Here is a 21234-nt window from a genome sequence, read left to right on the forward strand (position 1 = left end):
TGACACCAAATTGATTGTAATTTAGCGTACATCTGCCAAGCCAGCTTACCACCAAACACTTTGTTCCTTGTTGACAAATCATGAATTCATGCTCCACCTAAAGTAGAAGGATATGCCATATTTTGGAGAGAAATAAGTGGAAGTTTATTTTCATTAGTCAAATTTCTAGACCATAGAAAACCCTTAATAAGTTTCTAAATTTGTGAAACAATAGAAGATAGAGCTTGCATTACAACCATATAATAATTTGGAATTGTAGAAAGGACATACTTACTAAGCAATATTCTACCAGATAATGACAACCATCTAACTTTCTAGGAGGCAATTTTGCTCTTAATTCTTTGATAAACACCCTCCCAAAAGCTATTCTTATTTAATCCCATAAAAAAATGGATCCCAAGATAAGTGGATGGTAGAAAATCCCCAGAAAACCCCAAGATATGCACAATCTTGTTTGAGATGATTCTGTTTATGAAAAATAAGAAGATTTTTGACTTTTGAGGATTGATTTTCTTCCTCAAAACTTCTAAATATAGCAATAAAATTTTCTTAATTTGTTTAGCCTTAGAGACTGTTGAGGTGCCAAACAGTAATGTGTTATCAGGAAATAGAGAGTGCATGACTAAAATAGTTGTACCCTCAATTATTGCTCCTTTCCACTTATCGGATAGATGATGATGTTTGATATTCCTACTAAGGGATTCAACCATGATGATAAATAAAGCCGGTGAAAGAGGATCACCCTGTCAGAGGCCTTGTGTGGAAGAAAAGAAACCAAACACTGACCCATTAATAATGATTGAGAACCAAGCCCCCAAAATGCAAGCTTTAATCCACATACACCATTTCTTATCAAAACCCATTTTTTTAAGGACTTGAAAAAGGAAGTTCTAGCAAACTCTATCATAATACTTTTGAACATCTAACTTGATAACAAAATTAGAAGATTGATTACTATTGATGGAGTGAAGTACTTCATGAGCTACCATTGTTTCTCTACCAAGAACACAACTACCTTGTTTGGGAGAAATTATGAATGGAAGAAGTTTTTGAAGTCACAAATAAATGGCTTTAGTAATAATTTTGTAAGTCAAGTTGCAGAGTGAAATTGGATGAAAATTTACAAAAGTTTTGGGCTCCTTGGTTTTTGGAATAATTGCTATATTTTTAGAATTGAAATATTTTAACATAGATTTGAACTTTCTGGATTCCTCCATAGCTACTAGAAGATCCCACCCAATAAACTCCCAATAACTCTGAAAGAATAGTGCCATGAAGCCATTTGGGCTCGGAGCTTTATTTGGTGGGAAGGAGAATACTACTCTAATTTCTTGAATGGTACAAGGGGCCAAAAGCTTGTAATTCTCCGTGGGAGAGATCATTGTAGGGATATGCTGAATGAAATCCTCAACTTGTGAAGGTAGAGGTGAGGGATGTTCTATAGGTACAAGAAGATTTTGAAAGAACTTGATACCCTCATCTCTAATCTGAAGAGCATTGGTTATAATATTACTTGTTTGTGCATCCAAAATTTGAAAAATTGAATTAGCCACCCATTTTTGTTAGGCAGAAGCATGAAATTTTTGTCTCCTTGTTGTAACCAAACTTCCCTAGACTTTTGTCTCTAGTAATCTTCCTCCTTGTTACATAGTTCCTCCCATTTAGTCTGTAACTCTTTTTGCTTAAACATAAGTGTCACTATCCATCCCAAACTTGATAATTGAGCAATGAATCTCCTCCAATTGCAACTTAACAATATCTTTCTATTTAAAAATGTTCTTAAAAACTTGTATGCTCCAAATTTTGATTTGCTTCTTGACATGTTTCAATTTACTGGAAAATTGATGCATTCTAGATCCTAGAGAAAAAGGAGCACTGATCCACCATTATTTTAACAGTGAAAGAAAATGTGGGTTGCGCAACCACATACTTTAAAATTTAAATGATGACTTATGTTGAGTATGGTCTATAGATGTAGATTGATCAATATCTATGGAGATTGGAAAATGATTAGATTCTGGTGTAGACAAAATCTTTGAGTGAAAGCAAAAATTACCCAATTTCCAATCATGAGAAAATAGAAATCTATCCAATCTGACCACAATTTGAGAAAAACTAGATCTCTTGTTTGTCCATGTAAAATTTCCATTAGATGGTTGAATATCCATTAAATCATTCTTCTCAACAAATTGAGAAGAATCTTGAATGGTTTTAATGGGTGGACAAATACCACCAACTTTCTCATTTTGATTCAAGATCACATTAAAATCACCCCCAAGGATGACTTGGTGAGAGTTTTGAGATTGAATTAATGTTTCTATTTGATCCCATGTTTTAAACTTTTCTTTAGTGGAAGTAGGACCATACACATTGAACAAGGTAAAAGAGACATCAAAGTTAAGCACCTGCAACATTTTCCAATTAGGTTGTTGTTGAATAAGGTGACCCTGAATTATTAATGGGTTCCAAAGGATAGCCAGGCCCCTAGAGGCACCCATGCTGGGAGAATGTATTGAAGACCACCTTGGCCATTTGGCCAAGGATTTCCAAAATGTTTCTTGTGATAATTTTGTCTCTTGTAGCAACACAATGTCAGCTTTTGAGGATTCTAAGAACTTATGAATCTTGCCTCTCTTGTCAGAGGCATTTAAGCCTCTGACATTCCATGATACAATTTTCATTGCTGACAAGGAGAACTGACTGTTCTCCTCATCATTCTCTTATTAACAACAAAGTTGTCATCTAGTGTGGTCTGAATACCTCAGGCAATCTCATTCTTGGTCTTAGAACCCTTTGGGCACCCTCTAGATTTGGGTGTCTTGGAGGTCTGAGGATGAAGAGGAGATTGAACAATGGAGAAAGTGTGTTGAATATCAAACTTTGACAAGTCATTTTGAAGACCAGATTCAAGTTGATCCTTACAAACCTCAGGCTCCTTCAAAGTGACCTCTTGAAATTGAAATTCCAACTGATTAGCTAGCTATGGAAAGGTAGAGTCCTCCATATTGCTTGTCATGTTTTGAGAATTAGACTCAATTTTATCCTTTTCAATCTCAGGTTCCCTCAAATTTTTCTCTTCAAAATGAAAATTTGAGCTATTTGCCACATGTTGAAGAATACTCTTTTCCACACCTAATGGATCCAGGTCAAAGTATGAATCCAATATCAAATCCATTTTGTATACTTGGTTAGGAGTTTCAACATCTTCAACATTCATGCAACTAAACACTTTCTTTTGGTTGATTTGATTATTCCAATATTGAAATTCTTTGAGTAATACATCTAGGTCACTATTTTCCTAGATTACACTATTAAATCCTTCTTCCTAAGCAATACCAAATACTATATTATTAGCAATTGTAGAAGCAATTTGATCTCTAATTTGAAGAGTTTTCTACTCTGTATATTGGCTTTTGACAGGATCCTTAGCTTTGAAATAGATTAATGGAAAATTCGAAAGTGGGTGGCTCTTATCCAGATCTAGAACGTGCCTAGAAGACTGTAATGCCAGTAGATCATGGGAATTTTTCTTTTCAGCTACCAAAGCTTGTATATATGATAAGACCAACTGTAAAAATGTAGATAGTTTGGATGCAGAAGAAAGAACCAAGCTTTGGTTACCTGTTGGAGTGTAGGCACACTAAGAAGAAGCCATAGGTACCTTATCATTGATTGGATTTGAAGGGGTATTATGGGCACATAAATTGGGATCAGTATTATAATTTGGCCATACTTCCTGGACCTTATTGGTTGAATCTTGACATTGAGTATTGAAATGACCTAGTTTATCTTGAAACTTTTGAATTGTTTGCTAATTTTGAATTATGATTGACTGGTCCCATGAACCCCACTGAGAATTTATAACCAAATGAGAGGGGAGAGGCTACCGCATATCTAGTAGCAAACAAACTCTAGCATCCAAATGTAGATGGTCATATGGAATAAGATCATGAAATGGGAAAATTCCCAATTTGTTTGCAAGGACTTCAATGATCTGAGGATCCTTATACTCAAGAGGTAAAGAGGGGAATGATATCTAGTGGGGCATAAAAGGAATTTGGAGAGATTGTGGTTTGAAATTTGTAATCCAAATCAAAGTATATAAACTAGAACCAAAACAAAACCAACCTTTCTATTGATGTACCAAATCTCTAGTAGCTTTTGATTAAAAAATGAGAAATTTTTTTTTGATTTTGAATCAATATAGAAGATATCCCTTAACTCTAGCCAAGATGCATGAGCCCAATTTTTAATAGCAAAAAATGAGAGAGAATTAGATGAAAATTTATCAATTAAATTAGTTTGTCGAAGCAGCCCAATAGAGTTTTGTAACGTATGGCTAGGTAGCATGATCATGAACCTAACATCAACATGTGTGTCTTTTGAGATGGGTTTGGCCACCACTTGCTTCTTTTTCCATATTTGTTGTTTCTTGGTTGGTATGAAGGGGGCCCTAGGAGGATCCTACATATCTTCGTGGACCCTATCAACATGAGCAGACATAGAGCCTTCAATACCATGAGATCTATCCAAAAATATATGGGGCGGTTCAGCAGGAGGTTCCTGCCTCAAATCCATGTCCTAGGCTATATCCGACTGTGATTGAAATGTTGGTTCTAAGGGAAACCCTTGGCAAATATCAAAAACTAGTTGTTTGTGATTATATCCATTCTTTTAGATTTTCTTTGATTTCTTGTTAGCCATGTGCCCATGTTGTGACAATTGATATTGAGCTCATTTTGTGGCCTGCTTTGAGGGCTTGATCTTGTATCTGTTTGGTGCCAATTGAAGTCAGATTCTTTTTGAAGCCGGCTTGTTCTTAGAGCCATCTAGCACCAATTTTTGCTGGATTCGTTTTGAGGCTTGCATTGAAGTTTCTCCTTTTTCAAAGCTCAACCCATGCCCTAAACATAATTTTCCCCTAAATTTCTACTTATGAGCATCATGAAATTGAGGGTTCAGGAAAAAGGTTTTAGCTGGCTGGACCACCACTTTTCCTTAAAATATTGATTTTTCACCTGAGAATAAGTGGGTTTCTTAGAAATGATAGTGTTGGAATTGCAAAGAATCGTGTTCCTTTATAGCTGGTTGCACAACATGATTTGAAGAAAAAATGCAGGAGAGGGCATCAAGATACAAAACCCTAGGTTGATTTTGAACTTTAAATCCTAGTTGAGGAATTGGACCTACTTCTATGTTGGAAACTGAATTTGTGCAAGCTCTAACTGGACCTGAAACTTTTGCACCTGCACCTGCAACCGTGCATGCCATTTTTAGAGACCAGTTTGGAATGCCAAAAGCCAAGATTCATTATTATTATGTGATGTGATTAATTATTATTATTTATTAAGCTTGTGTAGAGTCGAACTCAAGACCTCTTTAATATGAGGTTCACAATTTACCATTGTGTTGCAAGCTCTTGCCTAGTTAATAAATATATTATTAAAAATGTCTCATGAATTAATTAAATAAAAGAATTAAATTTAAAGATTTTATTAAAGTTCTATTTTTGACGTATTCATATTTATTTAATTTAATGATAATTATTCAGGAGTTTTATTTTAGTAATAAACTCTAAATAATGTTATTAGTTAAGTTAATAAATATATTATTAAAAATGTCTCATGAATTACTTAAATAAAAGAATAAAATTTAAAGATAAAGTTATAGTTCTAATTTTGGCATATTTATAATTATTTAATTTAATAATAATTTATTTAGGAGTTTTATTTTAATTAATAAACTCTAAATATTATTATTAGTTAAATTAATAAATATGATATTAAAAACATCTCATGATTGATTAAAGCAAGAAAGAAAATTAATTTAATAAATATATTTTAATTCAAATTTCTTAAAGTTGTTGCATGAAAATTGTATATAGAAAATTCTATATTTAATTATATTTAATTAATTGAAAAATTAATTAAATAAAAGAATTAAATTTAAAAAATTAAATTAAAGTACTAATTTTAGGATATTTATATTTATTTAATTTAATAATAATTATTTAAGAGTTTTATTTTAATAGTAAACTCTAAACAATAATATTAGTTGAGTAATAAATATTATTTGATTAAAAAGAAATATTAAAATATGTGAATATTTGATTAATTAAAAAATAATTAAATTAGAAGCCTAAATTTAGAAATCTAAATTTAGAAGTCTAAATTAGAGGTCTAAATTTAGAAAATTGGTTAAAGAAAGATTAGAATATGATGTTATTTAATTAATTAAAAATTAATTAAATATGTTCTTTAGTTTAAAATATTTATTTTAAAAGTCTAATTTGAGAATTTGGATACAAATAGAATTAAAATATTAAAAGATTAACGATTTAATATTTTTTTATTATGATTATTTAATTATTAAATTAGAGTTGCATTTAAATAATGAGCTTTGATTATTCTTATTAATTTAAATAATAAACTATGCTTTAAATAGTACTTACACTAATTAATAAAGTGGAGGAAAAGAAAATATAAAAGAATATTTTAATTAAAAAGTTTTTTAAATTTAAGTTCTAATTTAGGCATATTTATAATTATTTAATTTAATAATAATTTATTTAGGTGTTTTATTTTTAGTAAAATCTAAGTAATATTATTAGTTAAATTAATAAATATTATATTAAAAATGTTGCATGATTTAAAAAGGGAGAGGAAGCTTTAATTTTAATAAAGTTTATTTTAATTAAATTGCATAAAGTCTGTGCATGAAAATTAAAATATAGTAATTAAAGACATAGGGTTTTCACATGATTGCATGATCAAAGCCTTGATTTGGCGAAAAAACTCTTTTTAAAAGAAATTAGAGCTCATTTTTAAACACACAGTTTTGGAGGAGCCAATTTCCAAAAAGAGGATTTTTGAAGGAAAAGGAAGATTCTTGCGTGTTTGTGCATTCATTGTTGTTAGCATTAGATCCAGGTAGGATCTTGTGGCTTTATGTAGTAGTTGCTCATTCTTCGAATTCCTATCTTCTTCATGTCTATTGTGATTCTATTTTCAAAAGTTCTTTGTGTTGAAACTCTTGTTTGAGAAAATTGATTTCCATTATAGAATTGTCTATGATTTAATCTGAAAACCTTTAGTAAATATTGAACTTTAGGGTTTTCAAAACCTGATAAATTATGAAATTCACTTTTGTATGTGCTTTATGTGATGTGTGATTTACTAGTGTTGGGGTTTTTGGGTTTGATTTAGCTTTGGCCAGTTAGGATGTTTACTAGAGGCTTGGGAGTTCTATTTTGTGATGCCATGATGATGTTATGATCTTGATCTTTTATACTCAACCACGGTAATGTGTCTGGTATGCTCTATGAGATGTTTTGATGCATTGATTATTTTTGCTTTCTAGTGTTCTTGTGTGAAACTAAGGTGAATGGTGTGACCTATCTGATATAAGCTTAGAGTCTTCGATCAATTATATTTGGATTGCTTTTTAGTTGGTTGTATAGGACTGAGGTGTTTGTATGATTTTTTCTTGGTGATGTCATGTTATGACATGGATTATTTTATGTGTACTTGATTTTCAATCAGTCCTATTAGGATGATCATTTTGGTAGAATTTGTGATTATGATCAAAAATTTTTGGTACTTGTCAGTTGCTTGTTTAAGAACTAATGTATGGTACATGGTCTTTTGTGATCTTTTGATTTTAGTAAGCTTAGGGTAGGTTATCTATATGTCATGTCGGGAAGTGGCTTGTAATGGAGGCTAGGGCCCAATGTGGCTACCATGGTAACCCATTATAAGTTGTTTAATAAGTGAAAACATTACAATAAATGGGAATAAAATGAACCTAATAAGAGTCTTTGTATTTCCTCGCCCATGCCTTGAGCACTAGTATAGACTAGGATGGGAGTAGAGAGGACGCTTGGTTGTGACCATGCATTATTAGTATACCTTGTTAATATGAAATGATACTAGTTCTGCATAGAGTCACTAGGGGGCTGGGGTCAAGTTAGACTTTTAGGATAACTCTAGCATTGACTTGTGCGATGACACTTGCCCACTTGCATAGTAGATTTCCTATGTGTATGTGTTGCCTCTGGGATTAGTTGATACTTGTGTCTTGGTACCCTTTGAGATAGTTTGCCTTCAGGTGATTCCTTGAACCTAGATGTTGGATTTGATTTTTGAGTTTGTTATCTTTTTTTAAAGACTTGAGACTATCTCCTTAACATGATGGGAGTAGACCTTTTTGGGTTCCATGAGGTCATGTGGTAGTGCTTTTTCTTATACCATTGAGATAGAACTGTCAAATGCCACTGCTGGATGTGTTTGTACAAATGTTCCTTTCTATTTGTTCTTGTATTTCTATGATGGATGGTTGTATTATTGCATTGTGTTTGGTTTCATAAAATCTTAAGAGATGATATAATTTATTTCATAATGTATATTATTTCAACCTTTTATACCCTGTGACCTGTACAGTGAATGATTTTGCATTTTATTTATTGCCAAGTGGCATCATATATAATTGTATATTATTTAAATGGATTCATATTGGTGTATTATTATTTGATGTGGATTTATTATATATTTGATTTATTATTAGTTAAACTTAACTATGATTCAAAATCATGGGACCCTTAAGAATTGTAATTTATTTTATGGTATGTGTTTATGTGAATGTTAATTTCTCCCACTATGTTATAATTATTGTTGGTAAGTTATTATCTTTAACATTAAAAAAAAGTTTGAAAAACTTAGTAAAATTTAACTTCTTTTGAGTCACATGGTGGGGTGTTACAAATGACATCTACTTGGGCTTTGATGCCCCATTTTCTTAAATCTTTTTGAGGTAAGGACCTTCCTATTTAAAAATAACCAAGTGAAAAATCATGCCTTAGGTAGACAAGCTTTATTCCAACAAAAAAATGTAGGGAGGGAACCATTTGCACTCATCTAGAGAGACTTGAGGAATTTGTACCCCTCTGTTGAGTTGTATTCCCAACTCTTGCTATCATCCCACATAAATTTATCATTGCCAAAAATTAAGTGTTAGAAATGCTTTAAAATAATTGAGAGGGGGGGTGAATTAGTTATTCAAGGTCCAAATCTCCTATTCAAACTTTTCACTAAGTATAGTGAGCCCATTCACACATTCATTTATCCAAGCTTTAACTTTTCTAATCATCAAGTTACTGTAAATCAACATGCAAGCATAACACATAAGAAACCAACACATAAAATAGTGATTTATGTGGAAACCCAATTTGGGAAAAACCACCAGTAACATACTACTCAGTTCTCACTCTTCTGAAGTGATGCCCTGTGAAAGGCCTACCCTCTTAAAGGCTTACAACACACTGTTAAATGTGACCTTGTTAGAGGATTTAACCACACTATTAGAAGTGGGCATGGTTAAAGGACTTTTGAACATTCACTTGGAATGCCACTCTATTAAAGGATTTATAAATGGCTATTAAACCAACCTAAGTCCATTGGATTTTTAGATCTAATACAATTGCTAGAGAATATTAGAAAATATTTGACCTGATTACAACATACAACTTCTCTTGTAGATCTCAGATCACTTCTTAGCTCATACCCTTGCCTGGCCTTCAATCACTGCAACTCTGACAGCTTGCCCTCCTTTCAAGCTTAGTCTCATTGAGTCTCCATGCTCAATGTACCAGTGCAATCATCTCTTCATGACCACTCATAGAAGCAAAGCCATTGTGCTCTTCCTTCTCCTAGATGTCCCCTCCTTGACACCCTTCTAGCCACTTCACCGTTTTGGCACTTTAGCAGCAATAGTATTAGAAGCTCTCTACTTCTTGGTTTATGGCTCCTTAAATAGAAGTCTTGGAGTTATTTTCTGGCTCGATTCTTCCATTCTTATAATTTCAATTCACATGGATTAGGTAGGATTCATTGTATCTAACCCATATTTTATTTTCTCTAGAAACTTCTTGAATAATTCTCTTGAATTCACCTAAAAACACTTTACATAGAATTCTATGCTACTAGCTCATCAACCTTATCTTCCAACTCGTTCACAAAAGTCAACGTAACCACTTTGTCGTCTTAGATTTGATGAATCTTTGTCATTTGAAATAATGTAGCAGCTCATCATTATTGAACTATTGGTGCTCGACACATACTATGTTACTCAGTATCAACTATATTTTTCCTGATGCTCGACACCTAAAGATCACTTGGCACCAACTAAGATTTTTTGATGCTTAGCACCTGATATTCACTTAGCACCTAAAGATCACTCGACAAACACTAGAACTTATTGTTACTCAACTCCTATTGAGAATTTTCTCGGCTTCAACTAACTTGCTTGGCACCCACTAATGATCTTAGTTTAAGCTTTGCATTCAACCTTGTTACAACTTCTTCCTCCAATGTTTCTAAGTGTGACCAACCTCTGTATCTTTGAGTATGTTATCAATACATCATTTAACCATTTTCTTAACTAATCCTTGCACTTCATTACAACATCATAACTCAACCTTTCCTTTAGGTACTTTTGTTACATCTTGTTGATCAAATCCTCTTCATCAATTAACTAAGTGATAGTACTTGGATCTTATAAGAAAATATCATCCCTACAAGTAGCAAGTTTGACATCAATGACAAAATAATGATTGAAAACAAAAATCTTCTTTCTTTGCAACAATCTCCCTCTTTGAGTGAGCTTTTCAATCAGATTTCCAACAATCTCCCTCTTTGGCATTGATGGCAAACCAAACTAATCAACCATCAGACTAAACTAGTCAATGACAAGCTTGCTATGTTAGAAAAATAAGTCAAATTCCAAAAAGTAAATTGTAGCTTTACATCTCCTTCTATTGTCTGATTGTTTTATTTTTGTTTCTCTCTCTTTGCTACTACATCCTTGTTCTTTGTCTTTCTCCCTCTGTTTTGCTCATCTTCTGTTGTTTTGATCAACATCTCCCTCTATCTTCATTTGATCTCTATATTATTAGCATGTAATCATTTTCTTACAACTTCTCCCTCTTTTTTGACTCATTATCTTCAATAGTTGTTGATCAATTTTTTGCTATTTCTCCCTCTTTGATGACAATGCCAAAGACATATTAGCATCTTACTATGCAAGTGTAGCTTTAATGGGTTCATTCATTTTCTCTCTCTATCACCTTGCTTGTGATTGATTTGTAATTTTAACACGTCAACTACTTTAGGCATGAATCCTAAAGTAAAAATCCTCTGCATCGATGTGTAAGATTTTCAACAATCAGCTCATTTGATGTAGGGAAATCTTGCTTTTGCTTCAAGTAGCCTTAGCTTCAGGTATCACCCATAACTTACCTCTAAGATATTCAAAAGTATCTTTAGGTAGAGCTTTTTTGAAGATATCAACAATCTTCTCCTTTGAGCTAACATATTCCATCTTCAATTGTTTATCTTACACCAACTCTCTTACATAGTGGTACTTGATTGTAATATGCTTGGTTTTAGCATGCATTATAGGGTTCTTTGATATGTTAATAGGACTTGTATTATCACAATAAAGTATCATGGGCCCAGTTACATCTTCCTTCATACCTTGCAAAAATTGTTTGATCCATACAATATTGGTGCAATTTCTAGCAGTTGCAACATATTCAACTTCAGCAATGGACTGTGAGGTACAACTTTTCTTTTTGCTAGTCATGTAATCAACCTTTTTCCTAAGAAAATTGCTCTTCCACTAGTTCTTTTTCTATCATCAAGGTTATCTCCCCAATCTACATCACTATAGGCTTTTAGTTCAAACTTTTCACTCCTCTTGTAATACAAACCAAACTCATTAGTTCCCTTTAGGTATCTCAGTATTCTCTTTACTAACATTAAGGGGTTTTCTCTTGGATTTTCTAAAAATATTGCTACTATTCCAATAGCTAATGCAATGTATGGTATACTATGTACAACATATTGTAGCTTTCCAATCATTGATCTATACAATGTTTGATTTACTTTAGTAGACTCATCATTCTTGGATAGCTTATGGCCTGTTACCATTGGTGTGCTAATTGGTTTTGACTCTTCTAACCCAAATGTTTTGAGGATCTCTTTGATGTATTTTGATTGGGTCACAAATATGCCATGCTTCAATTGATGTACTTGTAATCCAACAAAAAATATTATTTCTCTAAACATTGACATCTCAAATTCATGCTTCATTTGATCAGCAAAATTTTTGCAAAGAACATCTTTTCCTCCAAATATTATATCATCAAAAAATATTTTTGATATCAAAATGTCTTTACCTTTTTCAGCTTTGATGTACAAGTTGTTGTTGTCATCTATTCTCTCAAATCCTATATTCACAAGATATTTGTGCAGCCTCTCATACCATGCTCTAGGTGCTTGGTTTAATCCATAAAGTGCTTTGTGCAGTTTACAGACCATGTCCTTATGCTTTTCATCTACAAATCCCTCTAGTTGTTCTAGCTAGACTTCCTGTTCTAGTATTCCTTTAAAAAAAGTAGAGTTCACATCCATTTGGTAGACTTTAAAACCATTGCATGCAACATATGCAAGTAATATTCTTATTCCTTCCATTCTTGCAACAGGGGCAAATGTTTCCCCATAATCCAGTCCTTCTTCTTATGCATAACCTTTGAAAGCTAGCCTAGCTTTGTTTCTTGTTATCTCACCATTCTCATTAAGTTTGTTTTTAAACACCCACTTGGTACCAATCACATTCTTATCAGCCGGTCTGGGAACTAGAGACCATGTTTTGTTTTTCTCAATCTGATTTATCTCCTCTTCCATGGCTTTATACCAGTCATCATCTTGTAGTGAATCTTTCACCTTTTTAGGTTCAACCTTGCTTAGAAAACATGATTCATTTCTCAGTCTATTCCTTGTCATTGGTCTGGCATCCTTGTAACCAATGATTTGTTTTGCAGGGTGATGTCTTCTCACATATTTGGCTAATCTTAGTTCTATCCTTCTTTCCATGTTTGATCCTTTAGCTTTAGAGCCATTTTGTTCTTCTTCATCTAGCACTTCATCATTCCTCTCACCTGTACTATTTTCAGAACCATAATGTGCATTTTCTACATTCTACAGCTTGGCTTCTAAATGTAACTCGACATTCACAGGTTGAGACTTGGCAAATACTAAAATTTGTTGCTGATCCCCAACTTGATTTGTAGTATTGTCTTCAATAGTCATTCCTTCAAAGAAATATACAAAGGATCTATAACCCTCTATTTTCTTTGACTCATCAACCTAAACTTCTGTATGCTCATCAAAATTTACATTTGCACTTTCCACAATCTTGTTAGTGTTAGTATTTAAACACGTATATGCTTTGCTTCTAGTAGAGTATCCAAGGAATATGCCTTCATCACTTTTAGCATCAAACTTTCCATTTCTAGTATCTTTTAGAATATAGCATTTACAACTAACAACTTTGAAATGTTTAACATTAGGTGAGTGACCATACCATAGTTCAAAAGGTGTTGCATTTGTACCTTTCTATACTTGAACTCTATTCAGTGTGTAGACTGAAGTACTTACAGCTTCTCTCTAGTACTTTAGTGCAACATTTTTCTCCATCATCAAGGTTCTAACACAGTAAATCACTAACCTATTTCTTCTTTCAGCAATACCATTCTGTGGTGGAGTTCTTGGTGCTGATGTTTTCATTTTGATGCCTTTGTCGTTGCAGAATATTTCAAATTATTTTGATATGAACTCACCTCCTCTATCTAAGCTTAGGAATTTTAGACTCTTTCCTATTTCCTTCTCAACTCTGGCCAAATCCCACTTAAACATTTAAAATGCATCAAATTTTTGCTTTAAAAATATAGCAATCATCATCCTAGAATAGTCACCTACAAGTAGCATTATGTATCTGTCTCCTAGGTAGCTTTGCACTTCTATTGGACCACATAAGTTTGTATAGACTAACTCTAGTACTTCCTTGGAAGTGTTTTATATTCTTTTGAAACTAGATTTAGTCATCTTCCCTAGTCGACATTGTTTGCACATTGTGTTTTCAAGTTTCTTCAATTTGGGCAATCCTCTGACATTCTTTTTCTTATTAATGCTAATCAGATTATCAAAGTTAACATGACACAACCTTTTATGCCAGAACCACACATCATCAAGTTTAACAACAAGACAAGTTGCATCTTCTATATCTAGGTAAAATAGATTACACCTAGTTTGTTCACCTTTTCCTATCAGATTTCCATTAATATCATAGATCTTGGCAGTTTTATTTCCAAATTCAACTTTGCAACCTGCATTGCCTAACTGTGATACACTCAACAAGTTGTAGTTTAATCCTTCAACATAGTATGCATTATCACATGAAATTTTCTTTGTAAGTTTAATAGATCCTTCTCCTTTGATTTGACATGGTGCATCATTACCAAATCTAACAGTATTTCTATCATATTGAGTAAAGGTAATGAGCTTACTTTTATCTCCTATCATGTGATGTGAGCATCCATTGTCTATGATTCACTTGTCATTCTTGTTCACATAGGTAACCATTGATGTTGCTTCATCTTCATCTTTATCTAATTGATCCTTCATGGCCACATAGACTACTTCATCATCGTTCTCATTAGAATCTTCTTCAACTATATAGCACCTCTTGCCTTTCTCCTTGTAATCTTTGCTATCATCTTCTGTCTTGTTCCTGTACTTGTTTCCTTCTTTGTGGTTCTTTTTCTATGTGAATCTTGCAGTGATGTGACCTATTTCATTGCAACTAAAACATATGATAGGGATTTTACCTTTGAATCTACCTTTACTTCTATGGAATCTCCTAGCTAGTATTGCTTCTAATTGTTCTACACCTTCCTCATCTGCACTCCTATCACTGGATGCATGTTTTCCTTTTCTTCTCTTCTTGATTGATGTCTCCTCCTTAGTGTCTTTGATTTCCATCTTGGCTTTGAAGGAAAATTGAAGGTTGTTAGGTTTGTAGTTGTCAAAATTGGATAGCTCAAATGCAGTAAGTCTTCCCACTATTTCTTCAAAGGTTAGTGTGTTTCCTTGTACATAACTCAGCTCTTGGATGGCTGAATTTCTAATAGCATAGATAGGGAGCAGAGTTCTTAAGTATTTTTTGACGATAATTTCTTCTTCTAATTGACCACTTAGACTTCTTATTGCGCTTACCACTTCTTCTATTCTTGCAGCATATTGAGCAGCATTTTCAGCTTCTTCCATTTTCATGTCATCAAACTTTCCTCTTAGCCTTTCTCTCTTTGCTCTCTGGACATTCTGATCTTCTCCATAGATATCTAATAAGGTTTTCCACATCTTGAATGCTGTGTCATAGTCTTTGATGTCATCATATTCTGCATAACTGAGTGTAGAGGCAATCTCCAACATTGCTTGATTGTGCTCCTTTTTGTTCAAATCATCTGTGGTAAGAGGTCATGCTAGATTTACATGTTTATTTCTGATTGAGGTTTGTGTATAGTCACCTATTGAACCAAGGTGCAATTTCATCAGACTCTTCCATGCAACAAAGTTGTCTTTATTGAGCTTGGGAACTTCTCTCTTGGACATCTTGATCTTCCTGCTTCTAGTACCTTGAAACTAAATCAACAGAGGCTCTGATACCAATTATTATAAATGCTTTAGAATAACTGAGAGGGAGGGTGAATCATTTATTCAAGTTCCAAATTTCCTATTCAAACTTTTCTCTAAGTATAGTGAGCCCATTCACACATTCATTTATCTAAGCTTGAACTTTTCTAATTAGCAAGTTACTATAAATCAACATGCAAACATAACACAAAAGAAAACCACACATAACATAATGATTTATGTGGAAATCTAATTTGGGAAAAACCATCAGTAACATTCTACTCAATTCTCACTCTTTTGAAGTGATGCCCTGTGAAATGCCCACCCAGTTAAAGACTTACAACACACTGTTAAATGTGACCTTGTTAGAGTATTTAACTACCTTGTTAGAAGTGGGTATCGTTAAAGGACTTTTGAACATTCACTTGGAATGCCACTCTATTAAAGGATTTACAAATGGCTATTAAACCAACCTAAGTCCATTAGATTTTTAAATCTAATACAATTGCTAGAGAATATTAGAAAATCTTTGACTTGATTACAACATACAACTTATCTTGTAGATCTCAGATCACTTCTTAGCTCATACCCTTGCCTAGCCTTCAATCACTGCAAATCTGACAGCTTGCCCTCCTTTCAAGCTTAGTCTCGTTGAGTCTCCATGCTCAATGTACTAGTGCAATCTTCCATTCTTTTAATTTTAAGTCACATGGATTACGTAGGATTCATTGCATCTAACCCATATTTTGTTCTCTCTAGAAACTTCTTGAATAATTCTCTGGAATTCACCTAAAAATAGTTTGCATAGAATTTTATGCCACTAGCTCATCAACTTTATCTTCCAACTCATTCACAAAATTCAAGGTAACCACTTTATCGACTATGATTTGGGGAATCTTCATTATTCAAAATAATGCAATAACTCGGCCCTATTGAATTACCGGTGCTCAACACATACTATGTTACTCGACATCAACTATGTTTTTCCTGATGCTCAGCACCTAAAGATCACTCAGCACCAACTAAGATTTTTTGATGCTTGACATTTGATATTCTCTCGGCATCTAAAGATCATTCGGCACTTGAAGATCACTTGGCACACACTAGAATTTACTATTACTCAGCTCCTACTAAGAATTTTCTTGGCTTCAACTAACTTGTTTGACACCCACTAATGATCTTAGTTGAAGCTTTACATTGCACCTTGTTACAACTTCTTCCTCCAATGTTTCTAAGTGTGACCAACCTCTGTATGTTTGAGTATGTTATGAATACATCATTTAACCATTATCTTAACTAATCCTTGCACTTCATTACAACATCATAATCCAACCTTTCCTTTAGGAACTCTTGTTACATCTTGTTGATCAAATCCTCTTCATTAATCAACTAAGTGATAGTACTTGGATCTTATAAGAAAATATCATTCCAACAAATAACAGGTTTGACATCAATGATAAAACAATGATTGAAAATGACAATCTTCTTTCTTTGCAACAATCTCCCTCTTTGATCTTCAATAGTGAGCTTTTCAATCTCCCTCTATCTTCATTTGATCACCAGATTATCATCATGTAATCAGTTTCTCACAACTTCTCCCTCTTTTTTGATTCATTATCTTCAATAGTTGTTGATCAATTTTCTACTATTTCTCCCTCTTTGATAGTAATTCCAAAGACATATTAGCATCTTAATATGCAAGTGTAGCTTATGTGGGTTTGTTCAGTTTCTCTCTCTGTCACCTTGCTTGTGACTGATTTATAATTTGAACACATCAACTACTTTAGGCATAAATCCTAAAGTAAACATCCTCTGCATCAATGTGTAAGATTTTCAACAATAATCTCATTTGATGTAGGGAAGTCTTGCTTTTACTTCAAGTAGCCTTAGCTAGGGATATCACTCCTAACTTACCTCTAAGATATTCAAAAGAATCTTTAGGTAGAGCTTTTTTGAAGATATCAACAATTTTCTCCTTTGAGCTAACATATTCCATCTTCACTTTTTTGTCTGCCACCAACTCTCTTACATAATGGTACTTGATTGCAATATGCTTGGTTTTAGCATGCATTATAGGGTTCTTTGATATGTTAATAGTACTTGTATTATCACAATAAAGTATCATGGGCTCAATTACCTCTTCCTTCATACCTTGCAAGAAATGTTTGATCCATACAATATTGGTGCAATTTATAACAACTACAACATTTTCAACTTCAACAATGGATTGTGAGGTCCAACTTTTCTTTTTGCTAGTCCATGTAATCAACCTTTTTCCTAACAAAGGTGCTCCTCCACTGGTGCTTTTTCTATCGTCAATGTTACCTCCCCAATCTACATTAGTACAGGCTTTCAATTAAAACTTTTCACTCCTCTTGTAGTACAAATGAAAGGTTCAGTTCCCTTTAGGTACCTCATCATTCTCTTTATTGCCATTAATTAACTTTCTCTTGGGTTTGCTGAAAATATTTCTATTATTCCAACAACTAATTCAATGTCTAGTCTATTATGTACAATATATTACAACTTTCCAATCATTGATCTATACAATGTCTGATTTACTTTAGTAGAGTCATCATTCTTAGCTTATTTCCTATTGCCATTAGTGTGCTACCTAATTTTGACTCTTCTAACCCGAATGTTTTGAGGATCTCTTTGATGTATTTTGATTGAGTCACAAATATGCCATGCTTCAATTGATGTACTTGTAATCCAACAAAGAATTTGATTTCTCTAAACATTGACATCTCAAATTCATGCTTCATTTGATCAGCAAAATTTTTGCAAAGAACATCTTTTCCTCCAAATATTATACCATCAAAAAATATTTTTGATATCAAAATATTTTTACCTTTTCCAAATTTGTTGTACAAGTTGCTATTGCCATATGTTCTCTCAAATCCTATCTTCACAAGATATTTGTCCAGCCTCTCATACCATGCTCTAGGTGCTTGCTTTAATCCATAAAGTGCTTTGTGCAGTTTATAGACCATGTCCTTGTTCTTCTCATCTATAAATCCATTTGATTTTTCTATGTAGACTTCCTCTTCTAGTATTCCATTTAGAAAAGCAGACTTCACATTCATTTCGTAGACTTTGAAACTTTTGTATGCAACATATGCAAATAATGTTCCTACTCCTTCCATTCTTGCAACAGGGGCAAATGTTTCCCCATAATCTAGTCCTTCTTCTTGTGCATAGCCTTTGCAAACTAGCTTGGCTTTGTTTCTTGTTATCTCACCATTCTCATTAAGTTTTTTTCTAAACACCCACTTGGTACCAATCACACTCTTATCAGCTGGTCTAGGAACTAGAGACCATGTTTTGTTTTTCTCAATTTGATTTATCTCTTCTTCCATGGTTTTATACCAGTCATCATCTTGTAGTGCATCTTTCACTTTTTTAGGTTCAACCTTGCCCAACAAACATGATTCATTTCTCAGTCTATTACTTGTCATTAGTTTGGCATCCTTGTCACCAATGATTTGTTCTGTAGGGTGATGTCTTCTCACATATTTAGCTAATCTTGGTTCTATCCTTCTTTCCATGTTTGATCCTTCAACTTTAGAGTCATTTTTTTCTTCTTCATTTGGCACTTCATCATTCCTCTCATGTTTACTATGTTCAGAACTAGAATGTGCATTTTCTACATTTTGCAGCTCATCTTCTGAATGCAGCTTAGCATTCACAAGTTGAGACTCGGTAGATACTAAAATTTGTTACTGGTTCCTAACTTGATTTGCTAACATTTTCTTCAACATTCATTCCTTCATAGAAATATATAAAGGATCTATAATCCTTTTGTTTCTTTGACTCATCAACATGAACTTCTACATGCTCATCAAAATTTACATTTTTACTTTTTACAATTTTTTTAGTGTTAGTGTTTAAACACTTATATGCTTTTCTTCTAGTGGAGTATCCAAGAAATATGCCTTCATCACTTTTAGCATCAAACTTGCCATTTCTAGTATCTTTGAGAATATAACATTTACAACCAATGACTTTCAAATGTTTAACATTAGATGAGTGACCATACCATAGTTCAAAAGGTGTTGCATTTGTACCTTTCTTGACTTGAAATCTATTTAGTGTGTAGAATGAAGTACTTATAGCTTCTCTCTAGTACTTTAGTGCAACATTTTTCTCCATCATCAAGGTTTTAGCATAGTCAATCACTGACCTATTTCTTCTTTCAACAATACCATTTTGTGGTAGAGTTCTTGGTGCTGATGTTTGGCTTTTGAAGCCTTTGTTATTGTAGAATATTTCAAATTCTTTTGATGTGAACTCACCTCCTCTGTCTGATCTTAGAAATTTTAGACTCTTTCCTATTTCCTTCTGAACTCTAGCCAAATGTCACTTAAACATTTGAAATGCATCAGATTTTTTCTTTAAAAATATAACAGTCATCATCCTAGAATAGTCATCTACAAGTAACATTATGTATCTATCTCCTAGGTAGCTTTGCACTTCTATTGGACCACATAAGTTTGTATGGACTAACTCTAGTACTTCCTTGGAAGGTTATGATTTTCTTTTGAAACTATATTTAGTCATCTTCCCTAGTTGACATTGTTTGCATATTGTGTTTTCAAGTTTCTTCAATTTGGGCAATCCTTTGACCTGCTTTTTCTTGCTGATGCTAATTAGATTATCAAATTTAACATGACACAACTTTTTATGGCACAACCATACATCATCAATTTTATCAACAAGACAAGTTGCATCTTCCATATCTAGGTAAAATATATTACTCTTAGTTTGTTCACCTTTTCCTATCAGATTTCCATCAATGTCATAGATCTTGGAAGTTTTATTTCCAAATTCAACTTTGCAACCTACATTACCTAATTATGATACACTCAACAAGTTGTAGTTTAAACCTTCAACATAGTGTGCATTATCACATGAAATTTTCTCTGTGAGTTTAATAGATCCTTTTCCTTTGATTTGACATGGTGCATCATTACTAAATCTAAGACTATTTCCATCATATTGAGTAAAGGTAATAAACTTACTTTTATCTCCTATCATGTGATGTGAGCATCCATTGTCTATGATCCACTTGTCATTCTTGTTCACACAGGTAACCAATGATGTTGCTTCATCTTTATCTTTATTAAATTCATCCTTCATGGCCACATAGACTACTTCATCATCATTCTCATCAGAATCTTCTTCAACAATGTAGCACATCTTGCCTTTATCCTTGTAGTCTTTACTATCATCTTCTCTCTTGTTCTTGTACTTGTTTCCTTATTTGTGGTTCTTTTTCTATGTGAATCTTGCAGCAATATGACCCACTTCATTGCAATTGAAACATATGATAGGGAGCTTACCTTTGAATTTACCTTCACCTCTATGGAATCTCCTAGCTAGTAGTGCTTCTAATTGTTCTACATCTTTTTCATCTGCGCTGCTATCACTGGATGCATGTTTTCCTTTTCTTCTCTTCTTGCTTGATGTCTCATCCAAGGAGTCTTTTATTTCCATCTTGGCTTTGAAAGTAGATTCAAGGTTCTTAGGTCTATAGTTGTCAAAATTGGATGGCTCAAATGCAGTAAGTCTTCCCACTATTCCTTCGAAGGTTAGCATGTTTCCTTGTACACACCTCAGCTCTTGGATGGCTGAAAATCTAATAGCATAGATAGGGAGTAGAGTTCTTAAGTATTTTTTAATGACACTTTCTTCTTCCAATTGACCA

This window comes from Cupressus sempervirens, chromosome 3 (genome assembly GCF_028749045.1).
Source record: "Cupressus sempervirens isolate cs-2001-9-10 chromosome 3, ASM2874904v1, whole genome shotgun sequence".
Lineage (NCBI taxonomy): Eukaryota > Viridiplantae > Streptophyta > Pinopsida > Cupressales > Cupressaceae > Cupressus > Cupressus sempervirens.